Below are 25377 nucleotides of genomic sequence, written 5' to 3' on the forward strand. Positions count from 1 at the left end.
TTAAATTGCTAGTTGAAGCTAAATATTGCCAGCTTCAATAGGGTCGGTTAGTTCTTCTTCTACTTTTACTTTTATTGTGTTGTTTTGGTATATATTTTCGATTGTTTTGATTATTCAAAGAAATTGACATTAATTTGATAGTTTCCATTTTATTAGTACTGATGGTATATAACTAGCATCTGTTGGTACTATATATCAATTTGGACATGTGGAAGTGAGAGCACTCTCTTGTTAGTAATTTCAGTGTAAATTATGACGAAACCAGAAATAACCCATAATATTCTCCCCGTGTGATCTTAGTATTTCCGTTGATTCAATAGTATAGGGTATCCAATATTTTAATCAACGGCATGTCAGAGTTTTATTAGTTTTCATATATATATATTTGCAAAATAAAGAAGAAAGTTCAGTACAGGCAGTTAAACAGCTGATCTGTCAATTTAGAAGTAAGAGCAAGTACCAACTTGCTAAAAAGCATCTTCTTCTTCTTCTTAGCCTTGTGTCGTTCACGTTTGGACATAGCCTCTCTTAACTCCTTCCATCGGTCTCTATCCTGAGCAACATATTTCCAATTTGTTCCAGCTATTCTTTTAATATCATCAACCCATCTCATCTGTGGTCTTCCTCTTGGTCGTTTACTTTCGTAAGGTCTCCAATGTTGTATTGTAGTATTCCAACGTTGGTCTTTTTGTCTAGCAGACTGACCCCGCGAAGCTCCATTTAAGTTTGGCAATTTAAATCCAGAAGTGTAATTCGAATCTCTAAAATCAGGATATTTTATATAAAATAGTGATCAAACCAGTGCTAATGTGTGGATACGTGACGAGAACGTATTAATTAGACCAGGATTGCTGGAAAAGCCAGCAGAGGTATTTTCCGACTTACAAGGTCAAACACATATATAAAGATAGCAACGTCGTACAAGAAACTAAATCTCAATGCTAAAGTTGTGCTGGCTTTATCCAAAGAGAAAAAATGCCCTTAGGACTTTCACAAATGAAGGGGGAGGTAACATACGGTTAGATTTAGGAATAACGGGACTATCTATCGACCCGTCATATTTATCAACACCTGCTATCCTTCCTACAATCAATACTTATCTGTTGTGGACTATCAAATCAATTGCATGTAATCAAACGAACTAGGCTTAAATAATTATCCTAGGAAAGGCACTTCAGAAATATTGACATAACTTTTATAAACGGAATTTACGTGGCTTTATTTTCAATAGGAATGAGGAGAAAAAAAAACAAGAAAAGGCAATAGAATCTTGTTGCGTTCGGACTATACGATGACGATGATCTTTATATAAGGTATAGGGAGAAAGAGAGAATAATGTTTATGTTCAATTTAGAACTCGCTGATTTTCACCCTTTTGAATTGGGTATGTATATGTATTACCATAGAAAATAAAAGCAAGAAAACTATAATTATGAAACGAAAAGAGTACGAAATGAAAAGATTATATAAATCCCTTATATTTACACAGACTGCTTTACAAAAGGTGAACGAATGAGCATAAAAACACAGCTGTTTTAAAAACTTAATATTATTAGACGAATTTAGGATCAATTTCACTCAAAATATGATATGCTAAAATATGATACGACAGGAAAAAAGGCAATGACTTTTACAGCTGATAGCTTATGAATATTGTCTCGTACTGTTATATAGCAGTTTGTTGTCACATTTTAACCTGTTTATTTTCTTATTATCCATATATGTGTTGTAAACCGATATTACAAGCTCATTTCACAAAGAGACTATATATTAAGTACAGTTATTACTAAACAAATCTGACTCGAAATATCGTCTAAAAGTAACAGTATGTAAAATTTAAATTTTTATTGAAAAGTAAAAGATTAGTCATTTTATGAAGTTCATCGTGGAAGCCTTCACGAAATTTGAAGTAACAATAAGACCACCGCAATCGAGCGTACTCTGGGTAATGAATAATTGTTAAATCGGTTAATTCTTCAATCACCCGTTCAATATGATTTTTATCAATTCGGTCCTTTTTAGGACCAACTATTCTAATTATGTCTATAAATATTAAGGACATATCTACAGATAAAGACACTCTACTTTACTTAAGCTTATGAGACATATGTGCTTAACACAAATGTGACGTATTTCTACTGCAGGAAGCAAATAGAGGGCTAAACCTAGGGTATTTGGTATTAAGCTGATCGCTGAAAATAACGAAATAAACATAATAAATGCCGGCAAAGAAAAACATAAAATGAGAGAGGACAAACAAGTCAGCTGAGGAAACCTTTCAACGATGTTGAATTTGGATCCACTATCCACGTATATTATGAACAATATTACGGCTCCTGACTGAGGATCTAAGCACAAAACTAATTATAAAATTTGGACAAAAAAATTCAACAATGGCTAATATACAAAGTGTGTAGACAAGCAAAGCAAAGACAAAGTTGTGGCCTTGCTTAAACCTGACAAAAACCCCAACGACCACAAAAGCTATCGGCCAATATATCTATTTATTTTTTCAGCTATACAAAATACTTCTGCATATGATCCTTAATATAAACCGATATTAGAAGAAAAACTTCAATTGAAAGATAAAAGTGGCTATATATGACAGGATAGATCATATTCGTTACACATACTAAATCTTGCCCAACACAGCAAAGACGCATATGAAAAATATCAGACATGAGGAGTGGTATTGGTCAATCTAAATTCTGCTTACGACACCTTAAATTAAAGCACATTTCTCCAAAATCTATGTGATATCCCCTTAGGTAATAAACTCACTTGTATTATCCGCGTATGCCTACACAACAGAAGATTTTCCGTATCACTCAATGATAAGAATAGAAGATGAAGATGGAGAACGTAGTAGAACGGTCTCCTTTGGGGTACCGTAATGGCACCTACACTGTATAATATTTACACAACCCATACCAGTAAATACTAGGACTTTTATTTTGTAGACGATACATCTATTGTTGCACAACCAAAAAATTTTGTTGCTGAAGTGGAGAAAAATCTAAATATCATATCTTAAACACAATAAAAATAGATTATAAATTAATTTTAAGCCAAACCCTGGAAAAAGTCAGGCGGGCTCCTTCAATGTCCCTAACAGAGACGCTTTCACAAATTTGAACATATACCTGAACTAATAGTGTCATGAAATCCTTAAACACACTTTGTAATTTACAGAACTTTGTTTAAAACTAAATGGAAAACTAGAACCAGAAAAATAATATTCTTCGCGAACTTGTCAGCTAAAAATGGGAAGCACATCCTTCCACTCTTAAAACGTAGACGCTTGAACTCTATGCTTCTGCTGCCAAATATACCTTGCTTGTATGGGTGATATCAATACATACTTAACACGTAGATTTAGCTATAAATTAGTCAGCCAAATTGAGCGGATATTAAGACTCACATCCATATATAAGCTCTACAATATCGTAGTTATCAATCCACATAATATCCGAAGATAAGTAGCTAGAGAACAAAAGAAACAAAGTCTAGATTCGTAACATCCACTCCACGAATAACAACCCATTTTATGACTAGAATCGAGGAATAACTAGCTAGACCAACACATCGGCAAGACATACAAAAAAAAATAAGCTGCTTCTCGCCATCTGAACTCTCGAAAGGAACTTCCTTATGGTAGTTATTTTCCTTAAATCCGCAATGAGGACTCTTGCCTTCAAACACCGGTTAACCTGTGTGAATCTGGGGTGATACAAGATTCATTACACTTTCTTAGTTGACTTTGCCATTCCAATCGCTCTTTTCTGAAGGGACAAGGTTTATTTATTTGAACTAAACATGTAAAGTACAGTCAGTAAGCTATTACTTATATTGATCATTGCAAATTTGACACTAACTACACTTATATTGACTACATATTACCCCTAAATAGGAGATAAAACATTCAGTATGTAATATGGGTGTAAGTATGTAATATGGGTGAAGTGGTATAATTGTTGTTAGATAAATTAAGCATTCTTCTTTTTTTTGTGCACTACTATCTGTAGTACACAGATAAAACAAGAAATAAAATAATAAAAAATCTGTATAAAAGATATCATAAAACAATGGATAAAATAAAAGAAGTTCTTATCTATCGAATTCTTAAATAAAACGTATGAAGACATACTCACGTTAACAAAATACATTAGGAAATTTCCGCATGTGAAAAAAATCCAATTTGGTAACAAAATCCTTTTGTATCTATAAAGCTATTTTTAGAAAAGCACGTACCTACCAAAAACAGGTAGTTAATAGTATTCATATCTGTTACACAATGTAATGCGTTTGAATGATAACAAAAATAAGGAGTCCATATAAACCGTTCAGACTATACGCGAGAAGTATACAGCTTAATGGCAGAGTTGCCAAACTATCAGAGCTTACTTAAACCGATACACCTATAGTTCCAATATACAATGAAAAAGATCTGAACGACCCCTATAAGATATACACGTGAACTAAGCAATATACATTCATGATACAGGGGTACTTAAGGGCTCCAAAAAATTTTTAAAAATTATGAAACTATACATGTTGACGAATCGACAGAGCCAATATTATGGAATGGTCAAGTGAGCTCCGTATATCGGTGTCGACTTGACCACGGAGCTCACTTGAACCTGAATTTTAACATGGGCGGAGTCCACTTTATGCCGTAGATATATATATTTGACAATTCCGTAATATTGGTTCAGTCGATTCATCAGCATGTAGAGTTTAATAATTTATAAAAATTTTTTGGAGCCCGTAAATACCCCTGTATCATAAATGTATATCGCTTAGTTCACGTGTATATATTATAGGGGTCGTTCAGATCTTCTTCATTGTATATTTGAACCATACGTTTATCGGTTTAACTAAGCTCTGAGAGTTTGGCAACTGTGCGATTATACCGTATATTTTCAACATATACCCTGAACGGTTTATATGGGCTCCTTATTTTTATCTACTGTTTGTAGACAGTGGAATGTCATACGCATAACACTGTGTAACAGAGGATATCATATTACCTGGTATAACTACGTACTAAAATGTAACTGGTTCTTTAAAAAACAGGTATGAAGATACAAAAGGATTTGGGCTTATTATTGAATGGAATGTTCGCTTGCATAGAAAATTTTATTTTTTCTGTATTTTTAAAGATGTTGTTTTTTCATTTAATATAATTTTATTAGTTCAATGCCGAACTTTATGTTTTTTTTTAATTACAGAAATTTCGTAATATATTTTGTTTACGTGAGTGTTTTTGTACATTTTATGTAAGCATCTGATTAATAAAAACTACTTTTATTTTATTCAATCTTCTGCGATATATTGTATAAAGCTTTTTTAATATTTTAGTTCTGGTCTTATTTGTGTACTACATGTGATATCTCGATAGAAAGTTATCTCAAAATAAATATGGTTAAGTGCTACGATAGATATTTTTGTGTTAAAATGGGTAGTAGTGTGCACAAAAAGAAAGAATGGTTAATTTGTCTAACAAGGTATATTCGGCAGCAGAAGCATATAGTACAAGCGTCTATGTTTTAAGGGCGGAAGGACGTGCGCCTCATTTTTAGCTGACAAGCTTGCGAAGAATATTATTTCTGGTCCTCAATTTACCTTTTAGTTTTAAACAATAATCTATGACTGACCCGGTGTGATACAAACTATTTTCAAGGAATTTATAGGAAGTCTACAGTTCAATGATTTTATGACAAGATTGGATGTTCAGTTTTGTGAAAACGTCTATGTTGAGGAAATTGAAGGAGCACCCACGAGTTTTTCAGGGGTTTTGGCTGAAAATTTATTTATAGTTTATTTTTATTGTGCAATAATAGGTGTCTCGTCTATATAATAGAAGTCCTAGTATCTACCGGTATGGATCGTTTGTTTGTGTAAATGTTATACAGTGTAGGTGCCTTTATGCTACCCCCAGCGAGACCGTTCTTCATCTGCTACTCTTACCAGTGAGTGATACAAAAAATATTCTCTTATGTTGGCATACGCAGACAATGTAAGTGAGCTTGTTATCTAAGGGGATATCATATAGTTTTTGGAGAAAAATTCTGTAATTTAAGGTGCCGTAAGCGGCATTTAGATTGAAAAATACCACCCCTGATACCGGATATTTTTCGTACCCGTCTTTTTTTTGCCAGGTTTAAGCAAGGTAACAACTTTGGGTTGTCTCTAAATTTTGGCTATCTCCATAATTTGAATACAGTTGTTCATCATGCGGATAAGCCATTGTAGAGTGTTTTTGGTCCAGGTTTCGTAATAAGCTTTGTGCTCAGATCCTCAATGTCGGTAGTTGTATTATTTTTCATTAAATATGTAGATGGTGGATCCAAGCTCAACATCGTTAAAAGGTTCTCTCGGCTGACTGGTTTTGTCCTTTCGTACATTTAGTTACTTACAAGTTATTCTTTGCTTCTTTTGCGACAGAAATAGCATGTCTATATCTTTGATGTGGTTTTCAGCTATCAGCTATATACCAAATACTCTAGGTTAGGCCCTATATGTGTTTCCTGCACTAGAGATAAGTTACATTCGTGTTAAGCTCATATGTCTGATAAGTTTAAGTAAAGTAAAGTTTCTTGATCTCTAGATATACCCTTAACAGTTATAGACATATGTTATTAGAATAGTTGGTTCTAAAAAGGACCAATTTGACAAAATCATATTAAAGGGGTGACTGAAGAATTAGCCGATTAATTAATTAATCATTACCCGGGGTATGCCCGATTGCGGTGATCTTATTAGTACTTCAATCTTCCTTAACGCGCGTTCTTTGAATCCCATAAGTAATGCCTAATCTTTTACTTTTTATTAAAAATTTAAATTTTACATGCCGTGTATTACTTTTTGACGATATTTCGAATCAGATTTGTATAGTAATAATTTTAGGTATTAAAGAGCCTCTTTGTGAAAAATAAATAAGTTTGTGATATCGGTCGCAACTCATATCTAGATAATAACAAAATAAACAGTTAAAATAAGTGTAAACAATTTCAACTACATATATCGGTGCCACTGTTCAGGTGATGGGTTTATCACAGATTATCAAAGATTACATTTTAATTCAATGTTCTAATTACGTATTTTCAATATTAAAAAAGTAGGAAAAGACATGTTTATGCTTTTAGTTTTTTAAATCTATTCTATTTTCTTTTTAGAGTTCCGTCTTTTTTGAACGACCTGTGTTCTTTTTTTAATTGGGCACTTGTCCAAAGCTATGACAAATACTCTGTCCTCTACTATTCTACATTAATATGACTGATTCATTATTTTCTCTAAACACTCTGTCCTCTGCTATTCTACATTAATATGACTGATTTATTTTATCTTTCTTGTAGCAATTTTAATGTTTATCCTGTGTATCTTCTTCTTCTTCTTCTTCTTCTATTTATATAGACATGACTGTCATTTTTCAATGTGCCTCCAGTAAGTTGCCGTTCCATCGTTTTCGTGATCTTCCTACTGATCGTCTTCCTACGGGTTGACCGTCTCTTGCCGTCTTTACTACTCTATTTGTTGTCATTCGGCTTATATGATCGTTCCATTCTACTCTTCTATTTCTTAACCAGTTCTTGATCTTCTCCATCTTGCATCTACGTCGTATATCTGTACTTCTAGCTCTGTCCCATAGTGTCTTACCATCAATTTTTCTAAGTGTTTTCATCTCTGCTGTTTCTAATATCCTTTTTGTCCCCTCTGTGTCAGGTCTTGTTTCTGCCGCGTATGTCATTGGTCTGATGACTGTTTTGTAAATTCTGCCTTTCGTTTCTTTCCCGATAGTTTTATTGCTTCATATTGTTTCATTTAGTCAGCCTGCGGCTCTGTTTGCTCTATTCACTGGAACTTCCACTTCAGTTTCGAGCTTTCCGTAGCTAGATAATGTGATGACTAGATATTTAAACTCCATCACTTGTTCTATTATCTGACCATTCAGCTCCAATTAACATCTTAGTAAATTTGCTGTTGTAACCATGAATTTTGTCTCTTTTGGGGAAATTAACATGTTAAATTTTCTGGCAGTTATATGAAATTGGTGCAGCACACGTTGTAAATCATCTTCATTTTGAAAGAGTAGTATTGCGTCGTTTGCACAGCAATTTTAATTTGTTTTTCTTCCATTTGGTATCTTTTTTTAGTTCTTACTTTTTTATTATTTCATCCATAATCAGGTTGAACAATAGAGGACTCAGGAAATATCCCTGTCTTATCCCATTGTCAGCTTTATTAGGGTCGGTTGGTTCTTCTTCTACTTTTACTTTTATTGTGTTATTTTGGTATATATTTTCGGTCGTTTTGATTTTTCCTAGAGGTATCTCTCTTGCGTACAATAAGTGGATAACGTTTTTTAATTTGTGTTTCTTCTGCATATCATTATTTCTTCTGTGTATTAAAAGTTAAATTTTGCTTATTATTAAGATTCCCGTGTTTATTAATTGTCTTGTTTCTGTAGTACGAATATATGTGTATCATGATAGATTGTAATGCATATTTCATTTGCGTTTGCCAATTCGTTTTTCACTTCCTCAGCGATAGGTATTTTTTTCCTCATCAATAACCTTATCTTATCCTCGCTCGATACAGCTATTATAAGATATTTATATTTCACTATATGCTCTATCATTTGGTTTTTATCTCAAATTTGCACCTATGACGAAATTTATAATACATATCTAATATCTGGTGGTTTCATATAAAACTGCAATAAAACACTTGGTAGATAATATTTATTTGTTTTGAGTACACTTTTTTTAGAACCTAGTTCATAAAGGAATAAATATTTGTCTGTTTAGTGTTTTCCAAGTCTGTAAAACATAAACAGGCTTAAATATTAGATTATACATTTATTAAGAATATTCAATATCGAAATTGAAGATTTTGTATCACAAAATATGAATAGGTTTTTACATTTTGTTTGACGTTTTAATCTTCTAATCGGAGTTCATTTTTCGAAAAACTATAAAATTGTGAGAACAAATTGCTATATAAAAGTACGAGGCAATATTCTCATGCTGTGAGCTTTGCTGCTCTGTTACTTGTATAACGCTTAAGCTATTTTTAATTTTTTGTCAATATTTTTGAGGTGTTTCCTTAAATGACCATGTTTAAGGTTAGTACGTTTAATTAAATGAAATTGACATTAATTTAATAGTTTCCATTTTATTAGTACTGATGGTATATAACTAGCATCTGTTGGTACTATATATCAATTTTAACATGTGGAAGTGAGAGCACTCTCTTGTTAGTATTTTCAGTGTTAATTATGTGGCAGCCGTAGCTCAGTGGCTGTGTTACTGGCTTAACAAGCTGGAGGGCCCGGGGTTCGAATCCTGGCACCGACAAAATTTTCAATTTCTAATTTAACTGCGCTGCCACCGTGCTTCGGAGGGTACGTAAAGCCGTCGGTCCCGGCTACGAAAGTAGTCGTTAAGTCATATTAGGGGCGCTTGCGCGACCTGAAAACCCTAACACTAGACCTTAGCCAGAAGGTTACACGAACTTACTTACTTACTAGTATAAATTATGACGAAACCAGAAATAACCCATATTCCCCCCGTGTGATCTTAGTATTTCCATTGATTGAATAATATAGGGTCTCCAATATTTCAGTCAACGGTATGTCAGAGTGGTTTTTAATAATTTTTATATATATTTGCAACATGAAGAAGAAAGTTCAGTATAGGCAGTTAAACAGCTAACCTGTCAATTTAAAAGAAAGAGCAAGTACCAACTTGCTGAAAAGCATACCCATACACAAAAGGGATGATAAAATGTACTGCACAAACTATAGCGGTATAAGCTATGTATTAATTATTAGGATATACAGATTTTTTTCTAATAAACCTATAACGATTGAGTGAATAGGTGAACTATCAAATAGGAGACTATTAGTGTGGAATTAGAAAAAACTTAATAAATCATTGATCAATTATTCACAATTAGGCAGTTAATGAGAAATGTTGGAAATACAAAAAAAAAACATTAAACTAGTTATTTATAGATTTTGAACAAACACATGATATAATAATAAGAATAAAACTATGAAATACTATGGAATAACTAGGCTTACCTAAGAAATTAATTAATTTAACAAGGAGTAACGTACAAGTAAAGTAATATTTCAAGGAATATTATATTAATATATATTAATATATAAAAATGTTACAAATAAAGGTTAAAACATTCTTTTCAATTCGCGGTAAAAGATTTAATAGAGTTCAGCACACAAGATAAATTCGTAACCAAATTCATATACCAGTAAACGGTACTCGATACAGCAGCAAAGTAATTTTAACAACAAATATAAATCATAGCATCAGCTCTGGAAAATGGTGTTTTCTTTGACAGACAGCAACCACAAATGTGAAATTAGGAAAGATTAGTATGAAATTAGAAAAACTGAATGAACCATTGATCAAATATTCAGAATTATATACATAATAAAAAATGTTAGGAATAAAAAAAACATTACACTAGTTATGTAATTGTATGGCAGAACTAGGCATACCTAAGGAAATTAACTGTCAACTCACTTTCAAATGTACAGTGACCTCAAACAGGAAGATGCCGTGTCTCTAATCGTGTTTACCATCGTGTTGTAGAGCATCACCCACAAAGTAAATACAGAAAATCTAAGTTTAATAAGCAAGGTCCTTACATTATATAGACTTTCGACGATGAGTTAAATATAGTAGCAAGTATAATTATTAGTAAGAAAAAACATTAAGACATTTAATAGGAAAAAGCGCAAAGAAGGGTCCTCCAAATCAACGATGACAAAAAAATATATGGCTATCATAAGAAGAGCACTACGAAACAGGATAGGACATAATATTTCAATAGACTTTGAAATGGTTCATCGGTCTAAATATTTGGGATTTAAGAGCAGTTTTAATAAAAACACTACAAAAGAGAATAACAACAGAATACAAGCTGGTAATTGCTACGTTTTAAGCAAAAAAATTAAATCCAAAATTACATCCCGCAGTACCAAAAATAAGAATCTACGTATGTAAGTGAAACACGGACAATGAAAAAACAAAATAAGAGCCGATTGAGCGTCGCAGAAAGAAGAATTATTAGAGAAATATATGAATATTATGAATCACCAATCAATACAGAGTGCAAAACAATAACTTTGGCGTTGAGATTTAGTTTCCTGTACGACGTTGCAATCTTTATATACCTGTTTGACCTTAGCATTAGTTCCCGGTCGTAAAACACTTCTGGGGGTTTTCCTAGCAATCCTGATCTAATTAATACCTGAGTTTTACTTACATTGTTTTATATATCCTCATTTTAGTAGTTCGTGTTAGACTTCTGGATTTAAAATTGTTATGAGGGTTATACATATATTAGTTTGCTACCTGAATTTTCCCTTTGATCTCTTATGTGAAAACATTATCTGCGATATCTAAAACGCTCCTATCTTTCAAAATTATAGGGATCTATTGTTAAGTTATATGCCCTACTACATCGTCTCTTTTGTCTGTTAATGAACATTTATTTGGTTTTCTCGTTACTGACTACTATATCGTTTTTTTTTGCTGCTAATAGCATTATTCTATAGTATTCTAATATTTAATCTATGGATTAAATCTGGATAGCGGATAAATATTCTTTACTTTCTCGGAGACATTATATTCTAACTCACAAAAATCCTATTAAATTGCCAAAATCGCCCTTGCATATTCTATTTACTTATGAGGGGCAGCAGCAATATCAGTACCATAATAATGCATATAGTCATGGACTGGCTAATCGTTGGATAATAGGAAGCATGAATGTAGCAGTTTTAATAGTTTGGTGACTGCTTGCTGAAATCGGGGAGTAGAGATATCTACCTGGGATACCTGGGAATTACACTGTCTAGCTACGGAGACCTGGACAAAAAAATGAGAGATCAAGTACTTAAAGCAAATAGACTGGCAGGATGCCTTAATAACACTATATGGCTAAACAGACACATTAACACTGAGATGATATCAATTTATAAAGCCAGTGTAAGACAAATAATGACATATGCTTCAGAAACAAGACCCGGCACAGCCACAACGCAAAGAATAATGGAAACGGCAGAGATGAGAGTACTGAGAACAATTATAGGAAATACGCTGAGAAATCAAAAGAGAAGTGAAGACATTAGAAGAAAATGTAACGTAAAGTGTATAAATGAATTTACACAAAATAGAAAAAAAGAATGGAATAATCACATAAGCAGAATGGAGGAGACCCGTGACGTCAAAATTGGAAGAGATAAGTCACGAATCGGCAGAAGAAGTATCGGACGATCGCGCAAAAAATGAAGTGATAACCTTCCATAGAGGTATTATTCCACCAATGAACAAATAAAATTGCTTATAAAGAGAAATAATAACAAGAAAAAAAAGTAACATCTCTCAGATAAATAAGCGGAACAACAGAAACTGAGTATAAACGTGAAATTCCAGAATTAACATTAAATAAATTACCGCAAATCGTACGAACTGAAATAAGTGTTATTTTCTGCTCATATATATAATAAGAACTATATTTAAACCAAGTGACAGAAAAAAAATTATATATACATTTACTTCTAAATGATTAAGGTCTATAAAATTATTATTAAAGTTAAAGCTTATACAAGCGACAAAGCTTTTTAAAACAATTAGATCGAACATAATATCATAACTGTAAAACATAATATATACGGAAATAATAAAGAAATAGATATGTTTAGTGGTTATGAAACCGCTTGTCGTCTGCCATGAATTTTATTACAGAATCAAGTTACCAATACCATAAGACACCAAAATATTTTGTCTGAGTAATGACTTACTACGATAAAAAGAAATAGAATACTTTTATAATACACAACGTTATAACGTTGTGTAAACGCATGTTAATAACAATTGGTAATAAAGACATAAAGATACCCACTAGAAAGTTTAAAATTTCAAAACGACAGTAAAATAAAGTTCAAGTATATTATTTTCATTATTTGTTCAATACTGATGCCATCAATTTTTATTTTACATCTAGTTGGTTCTTTGCTGACTACTATTGTTTTAGTTTTCTGAGATGAAATTGTCATAATAAATTCATAATGCCAGGTATTTTATTTCCATTACCTATGTGGTTATTCCATTCTTTTTTTCTATTTTGTATCCATTCATTTATACACTATACGTTACATTTTCTTTTCGATTTCTCAGAGTATTTCCTGTAATTCTTCTCAGTACTCTCATCTCTGCCGCGTCCATTAGAATAGAATAGAATAGAATAGAATATTCTTTATTAATCCCATCAGATCACATTGTGATATAGGACAAGTCATAAAGTACATAAAGCATGATCAACAAGTTATATAGGACAATTACATAAAACAAAATCAATAAAATATAAAAAAAAGATATGCGATATAGAGCGTCTCTGAACCCGTCGGTCCTCATTCCCTTTGGTCTTTTATTAAGTCAAAATAATCATTTAGGTTGTAAACACATAATTGGATCAAGCATGCTTTTAATTTATTTTTGAATTTTTTTATATTATTTTCATTTCTTATATTAAGTGACAAACAATTGTAAAATTTAGATCCTGCAAAATCAGGGCTAGTTTCAAAGAGAGTTGTGGAGTGTTTACACACGCTTATCAACCTCCCGTGTCTTGTCGGGTAATTATGAAAGTCAGAGTTGAGGGTAAAATTTTGAAATTTAGTTTTGACGTGAATAATACATTTATAAATATATAAAGCATAAAAAGTCAACAGTCTGTGTTCAATAAAATATTTACGACATGATTGTCTATTATCAATATTGAATATCAATCTAAGAATTCTCTTTTGAGTTATAAAAACTCTAGAAGAGTTTCTAGAGTTTCCCCACAACACAACATTATAGGCCATATATGAATAAACCAATGCATAATACACACTTATCAATTGATTGGTGTTAAATAGAGTTTTCAACTGAAGGATCGCATAGTAACCCTTATTCATTGTTTTGCATACTTTAGTGACATTTTTATCCCATGTCATATTACTTTCTAGAATGCTACCAAGAAATAGTGTTGTATCACTAAAGGGTATTTCCTCGGAACTGACTGTGATTTTATAACCATGGGATGGCTTACAGCGCGAGTAGAACTGCATACAAATAGTTTTCTTTGCATTTACCATTAAAGAGTTCCTTTTACACCAGGTTGTAAATTCCTGTGCTACTAAGTTCATTTTTTGAAATGAGTTCGACTTCAGTTGACTCGTCAACTACAATTGTTGAATCATCTGCATAAAGAACTGTATGGTCTGCAGTTAAAAAATTTATCAAATCATTGACATATAAAAGAAATATTAAGGGTCCCAATACGGAGCCTTGCGGTACACCTTGATCAAGATTAAAAATAGATGACTTCTTATTATCGACTTTTACTAGGAATTTACGATGTTGTAAGTATGACAACAGCGTAACCAGCTCAAGAAATGACCCCGAAAACCAAGGGCTTCTAATTTATGCAGTATAATTTCATTGTCAATAGAGTCAAAAGCCTTAGTTAAGTCAAAAAAAATGCACCCACATACCTTTTTCGATCCAAAGCAGCGTGGATATAATTAAATAATGAAATAGAAGCACTCTCGGTAGATTTATTAGGAAGAAACCCATGCTGGCATTTATTTAAGATATCATATTTATTCATAAAATTTAACATTTTACTGTAAATACACTTTTCGAAGAAGATAGAAAAACGTGGAGGAACATTGGGAAATTTAGTTAATAGCTTCATGATATCACGATACCTGCATCAGGTTAACGACTAAGAAGAAGAAGACACTTTTCGATAATCTTAGAGAGTACACTTGTTACGGTGATTGGCCTGTAATTATCAACCAAACATGCATCTCCTTTTTTAAAAATTGGACTAACTACTCCCGTTTTAAGGTCACTTGGAAACTTGCCATCCTTGACAGATAGGTTGATGATGTGAGACAGAACAGGAGATATATATGAAGAAATGTATTTAATTATTTTAGTGGGGATTTGATCAATACCTACTGAGCTGGTATAGTTTAAGGAAGATATAGCATTTTCAATATCAAATTATCATTATTCTTTGCGTTGTGGCTGTGTCGGGTCTTGTTTCTGCTAATGCCATCAATTTCTATTTTACATCTGTGGTCCTTTGCTGACTACTATTGTTTTAGTTTTCTGAGATGAGATTGTCATATTAAATTCTTTTGCTCTTATGTTAAATTTGTGGACCAATCTTTGCAGACTATCTTCATCTTGGGCTATTAATATTGCGTCATCTGCGTAACGGAGTATTTTAGTTTCTTTGTTTCCCATTCTATATCCTCTTCGTTTGTTAACGCTTTTGATGATTTGATCCATGATCAAATTGAAGAGCATGGGGCTCAATCTCAACGAATCCCCTTGTCTTATTCTGCTGCCTATTTCTATAGGTTCTGTAAGTTGTCCCTCTATTCTGACTTCAATTTTGTTTGGTCGATGTTTTCGATAGTTTTTATAATATTTAGGAGAGCTTCTCTATTATACAGAAGATGGATTACATCTTTCAGTCTTACTCTGTCAAACGCTTTCTTTAGGTCAACCAGACACAGAAATGCTAGTCTATTATAATTCAGTGATTTCTCAGTAATTTGCTTTATAACGAATTTTGCATCTGTACACGATCTACCACTTAAAAAACCCGGTTGTTCATCTGCTAAACTTATATTGTGATTAATTAACACTTGTAAAATTTTAGTTGTAAGTTTTAGCGTAGTATTTAACAAGTTTTATAGTATATACAATATTTAGTACCTCTGTAGTTTTTTGTCTGTTTTTATCTCCTTTTTTATATAGTACTCCTTTCTTCGACTCCATCACTTTCTGTGATATATGTATTTCTGTTTTTTTCGGTTCTTCTTTTCTGGAATAGGTATCTTGTCGAGTCATCCTGTAAGCTTTCGACTTTTATCTTTGTGGTGTATTTCGGTGTTTTGTTATCACATATAGTGTTTTCATTCGGCACAATACCAATTTGTGATCGCTTCCTATTTCTGCTGATGTTAGTGCTCTCTATTCAACAGAATATAGTCTATAATAGATCTTTGTCCTCTACTGTTTTCAAAAATGTATTTGTATTGTTCTTTGTGAGGGAAAAATGTATTATTATTACGTATCTGGTTTTTGCTGCAGAGGTCCGTTAGAAGGTTTCCGTTTTCATTTCTGATATTTTCGTTATATCGCTGTTTTATCGCTGGAACTAAATCATTGCCAACACGGGCGTTAAAATCACCCATAATGAATATATATTTATCATTTGGGGTCTCGTTTATTACAGTCTGAAGGTGTTCCTAGAAGTTTTCCCTTGTGGTGGGTATCTTTGTTGTTCTCTGGAAGTGAATTGCTACCACATTCAGAGGTTTAACATCCAGTATAATTTTTACACTTACTATTTTTATACTTGGTGTAAAAAAATTTTGTGTACTAACAGAGCGACTCCTTCTTTGGCTCTGGTTTCTTTGGCAACACCACTGTAAATCATGAGATGGTCATCTATAATAATTTGACCCTTTTCCTTTTTTCTTTGTATCTTTTAACGCACACATGTCTATATTTTTTTTTCTACAAGCTCTTTTGTAATTTTCTGCTCTCTTGTAGAGACTTTACGTTCAAAGCACCGATGCGAAGTGTATTTCTCGTTTACCACAAATTCGTTGTCCTCTTTCTCCCGTTAGTCGTCGTAATGAAATCATTCCTGTCCCGAGGCATAATTCTGTTTCTATGAGCTGTATGGTTTTAAAATCTATCAGTAGGGTGCTAAACTAGCTGTAGACCCCCTCCTCCTTTATTTGGGCTTGGAACCGGCAACAGTTCTGTCGAGCTACTCGATCTACCCAAAAAAAACTGCAGGCGGATTTGAGATATGTTACTTAAGGATGTACTTAATCTCTATTAATTCTTTGATCTGTTTTTTATTCTCTTTCAGATCTGTTTTATATTAGGTAAATTCTTATTTCATTCCTTAGGTAAATTCTTATTTCAAACCCTCCGGCGCACTTTCAGGTCTACATATTATATAAGTAATTTAGTTTTTTTTTTCATTTTACTTTTCCTCTTTTTGTACTTACTTTACTTTCCGTGTCCGGAACACCAACAGCTTTAAATTTTGTATTTCCAATGGTTGGCTACATAAATGGCCCTGTCATTCGCTAAAAATAAATCTTCTTCTGTGTAGGTCTCTCTCATCTCTGTGCATGCTAGTAGATTTTAATCTACTTTATAATCTTACCGAAGGGGCTTCTAATTTCAGAAACTGTTACACGATTACTCTATTTGATATACGTACATTTATGTACTAAATGTTTTAGTGCCAATGCATTTTAATAAAAAATACTAATTAATAAAAACGGAAATTTTCGCTTTTCCAAGTTTATAATACACACTTACTTATGTTTGAAAATATATAAAAATAATATAAATTACCGCCTTGCTTATTAAAACTAAAAAGTAAAATAAAGGTATATGGCGGTTAACAATTTATATTTAACTACATAAATTAGCCAAATAGTCCTTAAATTCCTCCATGATTAAATTAATGGATATTTAAATAAATTTCAAGTTCCAGAATGTATCTGCTGTAAAATTTGAAAATCTACTACTAATACAATTATTGGCAACATCGCAGGAGTTTAGAAGTATATGCAATATCGTAAATACGGATCCCAAAAATGGTTTATCCTTTTGTGGAGTCCACTTAATCCTACGTGTTGGTCGGAGTCTACATAAAGCGCTACTTAGATAATAAAATAGACGGTGTATATTCTACTGGAGTTAGTATAATACCGTTTTAGAACGGAGCTTACATTAACCGCTAGATGTATATACATATATATATATATATATATATATATATATATATATATATATATATATATATATATATATATAATGATATTGGACGTAGGAGGAGGAAAAATAGTGTTTAAAAAATTAATTTATATGTTATATACTAGATAATATTAGATATTAAAAGTATTTGGTTATTTTAAGAAGTTATATACTAGAGAATTTAATAAAAATTATTTATGTGAGGGCATTTTTAAGAAATTACCATGTAATAGGTGTGGGAAGTTTTTTTTTATATAATTATAATATTGTAAATATATTTAAATGAGCCATGTGCGTAGGCAACCAGATATACATACTCTGAGTGACGTTTAAGTAATGATTACGAATATAAAGTGGGGTTATAATAATATGTTGTTTAAAATGTGTAGTTTATTAAATTAGAGTGTTAGTTACTGATTTAAGTGTATATTCTGATCTGATAAGCCTAAATGTCAACAAAATTATCAATATAAAATTAAAGAATTCTCCAGAATACAGAATTTGACCTTTGTTTACGGTAGAACGTTCTCGAATATGATTATGTCTATGGATCCAAGATATACTTTTTCCAGAACATTCATATAGGTAGGGAATAGAACAAATCGAACAGGATTTCTTGCTAGATGGTTCTGGAAGATTGAAAAGGTATAAATACTCGGTGATTTGGATTCAAGATGGCCAGTTTAGTATGAAAGTTAGTTAGAGTTAGCCATTCAGTTAGTAAGAAGAAGTCAGATCAGTTACAGTTTAGTCAGAATTAGGAAGAAAGTATAAAGTATGTAATAATCGGTGATTTAGTATTAAAATTTGATAATATTGGAAAGTATATTAGAAGAATATTGGTTGGATATTGGAAGAAATTAAAAATTATATTATGATTGGAGATTAGTATAAATCAACTTATGATAATTATATGGTGATTGGATATTGGTATATTGAAAAGAAGAATAAATATAAATGCTGTTTGCTGGTTTGCTTGGTGGTTTATAAATGCTGGTGAAGAAAAATATCTTAAATTGGTGGAAGCTGATAATTGGAAAAAGTAATTTCACAAAAACAAGGATAACCGAAGCTGGTAAGAAGACATTGAGTGGTGATTAAAATCTATATAGTGGAAAACAGTTCATTTAGGCATTCAGTGACAGAAAGGTACAAAATTTTGTTAATATAATTTAGTTAGTGTCATAACAGTTTCAATTTTGAAGATAGTTTGTTTAAATTTTACATTGTCTATAGAATTTAATTAGTTTCATAAGAATTTTAATTTAAAGATAGTTTATTTTAAATTTTACATTGGTTATGTTAGATATATATGTGTGTTTCATCATAGATATAATAAAGATAATTTAAAAAAGTGCTTACAAACTAATTCTTTGAGAACCGCGATAAAAACCCTATATATATATATATATATATATATATATATATATATATATATCATTAAAAAACACTCATTGCTCATCATTCACAAATAATACATCATAACAATTTGGCGCCCACCGCGGGGCTCTCTATTTAAAAGAATTAGTTTGGGAAGATAAGTGCTCTCATATAATTAAATTAATTATCAGTAGAAAGAAAAAATTATAGATTTTATTTTTAATTATATTTGAACAAGTAAAGTCTCAAAATGTCTCAAGGAAAGAAAGGTACAAGAAGCAAAAAGAATGAAGAAGATGTTGAAGTAGAAACACAACCTGTACAAGAGGAGATTTTAGTTCAAGCTCCACAAGATACTGCAGAAATGAATCCAGAAAGAGAGGAAAATGTCAATATGGCAGCTTTGATGTCATTAATGATGCAGATGAACAAAAAAATGGAAGAGAATATGAAGAAAATGGAAGAGAATTCAAAAGAAATCAAAGAAGACATGAAAAAATTGGAAGAGAATTCAAAAGAAATCAAAGAAGACATAAAAAAATTGGAAGAGAATTCAAAAGAAGTCAAAGAAGACATGAAAAAAATGGAACAAAAATTGGAAGAGAATTATAGAAAATTAGAAAAAAAAATAGAAGATAATAATAATAAAATTGTAAAACAAATAGAAAAACAAATGGATAAAAAACTTGAAGCTGCAGAGAAAAAAGTAGCAAATGAAATAAAAAATATACAGAATGACTACAAGAAAAGGATAGAAAATGAGAGGACAGAAGTAAAGAGGATTATTCAAGATAATAAGATAGATATAGAACAGAAAATAGAGTTGCAGAAATGTAACTTAGAAGTACAAATTAACGAAGACAGGAGAAACACAGAAGAAAAATTAGACGATATACAACAAAATATCCAAATAAATAGTAATCAAATAAGAAATGTGGAACAGAGAATAGATGATATTTCACAAATGAGAGACATAGGGATACCTTACTTAAATTTAACAAATGAGACTGGGATTAAATTTTCTGGTAATATAAAAATTTGCATCCTAGAGTATACATAAATAGTTTAAAACATAAATTAAGATTAGTGAATAATATTAATGATATTAAAGATTATATTAGAATGACCTTAAATGACAATGCAGCAACTTGGTTTGCTAGTATTGAAAATGATTTAGATAATTTTCAAACATTTGAAAATAAATTTTTAAATTATTATTGGGGTGAACTAGAGCAAGCCAAGTTTAGAGAAATTCTATATTTTGGAAAGTATAATCACAATTTAAAATCAAATATGGTAGATTATGCATTGAAACTGATAACAGTTGCAAAATATTTAGAACCACCACTTAGAGAGGATGAAACAGTCTTAAATGTATCTAGACATTTTGATGCTGATGTTGTGCAAACAGTAACTGTACAAAATATTCAAACAATAGAGAGTTTTATTAATTTTATTCAAAGAATACAAAGAGGTAATATGACAAGTAATAATAATAACAATAGAAAAGGCAATAATAACTTTCAATATAATAAGAAAGAATAATTATCAACAATATAGACAATCATACAATAATACTAGATATGGTGATAATTTACAAAATTTTAACAATAATGACAATAATCAAAATAGACAGAATCCTAATAACAATACTAGTTATAATAGACAAAATTTTAATAACAATACTAATTATAATAGACAAGATTTTAACAATAGAAGAAATACAGAGCGGCCTAACTATAACAGACAGGTAAATTGTGTACGAAGGAATAGAAGCTGCGAAGACAGGGAACGAAATAGTACAAGTACATAGTACATAGTCTTCTTTTTTTTGTGCACTACTATCTGTAGTACACAGATAAAACAAGAAATAAAATAATAAAAAATCTGTATAAAAGATATCATAAAACAATGGATAAAATAAAAGAAGTTCTTATCTATCGAATTCTTAAATAAAACGTATGAAGACATACTCACGTTAACAAAATACATTAGGAAATTTCCGCATGTGAAAAAAATCCAATTTGGTAACAAAATCCTTTTGTATCTATAAAGCTATTTTTAGAAAAGCACGTACCTACCAAAAACAGGTAGTTAATAGTATTCATATCTGTTACACAATGTAATGCGTTTGAATGATAACAAAAATAAGGAGTCCATATAAACCGTTCAGACTATACGCGAGAAGTATACAGCTTAATGGCAGAGTTGCCAAACTATCAGAGCTTACTTAAACCGATACACCTATAGTTCCAATATACAATGAAAAAGATCTGAACGACCCCTATAAGATATACACGTGAACTAAGCAATATACATTCATGATACAGGGGTACTTAAGGGCTCCAAAAAATTTTTAAAAATTATGAAACTATACATGTTGACGAATCGACAGAGCCAATATTATGGAATGGTTAAGTGAGCTCCGTATATCGGTGTCGACTTGACCACGGAGCTCACTTGAACCTGAATTTTAACATGGGCGGAGTCCACTTTATGCCGTAGATATATATATTTGACAATTCCGTAATATTGGTTCAGTCGATTCATCAGCATGTAGAGTTTAATAATTTATAAAAATTTTTTGGAGCCCGTAAATACCCCTGTATCATAAATGTATATCGCTTAGTTCACGTGTATATATTATAGGGGTCGTTCAGATCTTCTTCATTGTATATTTGAACCATACGTTTATCGGTTTAACTAAGCTCTGAGAGTTTGGCAACTGTGCGATTATACCGTATATTTTCAACATATACCCTGAACGGTTTATATGGGCTCCTTATTTTTATCTACTGTTTGTAGACAGTGGAATGTCATACGCATAACACTGTGTAACAGAGGATATCATATTACCTGGTATAACTACGTACTAAAATGTAACTGGTTCTTTAAAAAACAGGTATGAAGATACAAAAGGATTTGGGCTTATTATTGAATGGAATGTTCGCTTGCATAGAAAATTTTATTTTTTCTGTATTTTTAAAGATGTTGTTTTTTCATTTAATATAATTTTATTAGTTCAATGCCGAACTTTATGTTTTTTTTTAATTACAGAAATTTCGTAATATATTTTGTTTACGTGAGTGTTTTTGTACATTTTATGTAAGCATCTGATTAATAAAAACTACTTTTATTTTATTCAATCTTCTGCGATATATTGTATAAAGCTTTTTTAATATTTTAGTTCTGGTCTTATTTGTGTACTACATGTGATATCTCGATAGAAGGTTATCTCAAAATAAATATGGTTAAGTGCTACGATAGATATTTTTGTGTTAAAATGGGTAGTAGTGTGCACAAAAAGAAAGAATGGTTAATTTGTCTAACAAGGTATATTCGGCAGCAGAAGCATATAGTACAAGCGTCTATGTTTTAAGGGCGGAAGGACGTGCGCCTCATTTTTAGCTGACAAGCTTGCGAAGAATATTATTTCTGGTCCTCAATTTACCTTTTAGTTTTAAACAATAATCTATGACTGACCCGGTGTGATACAAACTATTTTCAAGGAATTTATAGGAAGTCTACAGTTCAATGATTTTATGACAAGATTGGATGTTCAGTTTTGTGAAAACGTCTATGTTGAGGAAATTGAAGGAGCACCCACGAGTTTTTCAGGGGTTTTGGCTGAAAATTTATTCATAGTTTATTTTTATTGTGCAATAATAGGTGTCTCGTCTATATAATAGAAGTCCTAGTATCTACCGGTATGGATCGTTTGTTTGTGTAAATGTTATACAGTGTAGGTGCCTTTATGCTACCCCAAGCGAGACCGTTCTTCATCTGCTACTCTTACCAGTGAGTGATACAAAAAATATTCTCTTATGTTGGCATACGCAGACAATGTAAGTGAGCTTGTTATCTAAGGGGATATCATATAGTTTTTGGAGAAAAATTCTGTAATTTAAGGTGCCGTAAGCGGCATTTAGATTGAAAAATACCACCCCTGATACCGGATATTTTTCGTACCCGTCTTTTTTTTGCCAGGTTTAAGCAAGGTAACAACTTTGGGTTGTCTCTAAATTTTGGCTATCTCCATAATTTGAATACAGTTGTTCATCATGCGGATAAGCCATTGTAGAGTGTTTTTGGTCCAGGTTTCGTAATAAGCTTTGTGCTCAGATCCTCAATGTCGGTAGTTGTATTATTTTTCATTAAATATGTAGATGGTGGATCCAAGCTCAACATCGTTAAAAGGTTCTCTCGGCTGACTGGTTTTGTCCTTTCTTACATTTAGTTACTTACAAGTTATTCTTTGCTTCTTTTGCGACAGAAATAGCATGTCTATATCTTTGATGTGGTTTTCAGCTATCAGCTATATACCAAATACTCTAGGTTAGGCCCTATATGTGTTTCCTGCACTAGAGATAAGTTACATTCGTGTTAAGCTCATATGTCTGATAAGTTTAAGTAAAGTAAAGTTTCTTGATCTCTAGATATACCCTTAACAGTTATAGAAATATGTTATTAGAATAGTTGGTTCTAAAAAGGACCAATTTGACAAAATCATATTAAAGGGGTGACTGAAGAATTAGCCGATTAATTAATTAATCATTACCCGGGGTATGCCCGATTGCGGTGATCTTATTAGTACTTCAATCTTCCTTAACGCGCGTTCTTTGAATCCCATAAGTAATGCCTAATCTTTTACTTTTTATTAAAAATTTAAATTTTACATGAAGTGTATTACTTTTTGACGATATTTCGAATCAGATTTGTATAGTAATAATTTTAGGTATTAAAGAGCCTCTTTGTGAAAAATAAATAAGTTTGTGATATCGGTCGCAACTCATATCTAGATAATAACAAAATAAACAGTTAAAATAAGTGTAAACAATTTCAACTACATATATCGGTGCCACTGTTCAGGTGATGGGTTTATCACAGATTATCAAAGATTACATTTTAATTCAATGTTCTAATTACGTATTTTCAATATTAAAAAAGTAGGAAAAGACATGTTTATGCTTTTAGTTTTTTAAATCTATTCTATTTTCTTTTTAGAGTTCCGTCTTTTTTGAACGACCTGTGTTCTTTTTTTAATTGGGCACTTGTCCAAAGCTATGACAAATACTCTGTCCTCTACTATTCTACATTAATATGACTGATTCATTATTTTCTCTAAACACTCTGTCCTCTGCTATTCTACATTAATATGACTGATTTATTTTATCTTTCTTGTAGCAATTTTAATGTTTATCCTGTGTATCTTCTTCTTCTTCTTCTTCTTCTATTTATATAGACATGACTGTCATTTTTCAATGTGCCTCCAGTAAGTTGCCGTTCCATCGTTTTCGTGATCTTCCTACTGATCGTCTTCCTACGGGTTGACCGTCTCTTGCCGTCTTTACTACTCTATTTGTTGTCATTCGGCTTATATGATCGTTCCATTCTACTCTTCTATTTCTTAACCAGTTCTTGATCTTCTCCATCTTGCATCTACGTCGTATATCTGTACTTCTAGCTCTGTCCCATAGTGTCTTACCATCAATTTTTCTAAGTGTTTTCATCTCTGCTGTTTCTAATATCCTTTTTGTCCCCTCTGTGTCAGGTCTTGTTTCTGCCGCGTATGTCATTGGTCTGATGACTGTTTTGTAAATTCTGCCTTTCGTTTCTTTCCCGATAGTTTTATTGCTTCATATTGTTTCATTTAGTCAGCCTGCGGCTCTGTTTGCTCTATTCACTGGAACTTCCACTTCAGTTTCGAGCTTTCCGTAGCTAGATAATGTGATGACTAGATATTTAAACTCCATCACTTGTTCTATTATCTGACCATTCAGCTCCAATTAACATCTTAGTAAATTTGCTGTTGTAACCATGAATTTTGTCTCTTTTGGGGAAATTAACATGTTAAATTTTCTGGCAGTTATATGAAATTGGTGCAGCACACGTTGTAAATCATCTTCATTTTGAAAGAGTAGTATTGCGTCGTTTGCACAGCAATTTTAATTTGTTTTTCTTCCATTTGGTATCTTTTTTTAGTTCTTACTTTTTTATTATTTCATCCATAATCAGGTTGAACAATAGAGGACTCAGGAAATATCCCTGTCTTATCCCATTGTCAGCTTTATTAGGGTCGGTTGGTTCTTCTTCTACTTTTACTTTTATTGTG

The sequence above is a fragment of the Diabrotica undecimpunctata genome, chromosome 5, assembly GCF_040954645.1.
Source record: "Diabrotica undecimpunctata isolate CICGRU chromosome 5, icDiaUnde3, whole genome shotgun sequence".
In the NCBI taxonomy this organism is placed as follows: domain Eukaryota; kingdom Metazoa; phylum Arthropoda; class Insecta; order Coleoptera; family Chrysomelidae; genus Diabrotica; species Diabrotica undecimpunctata.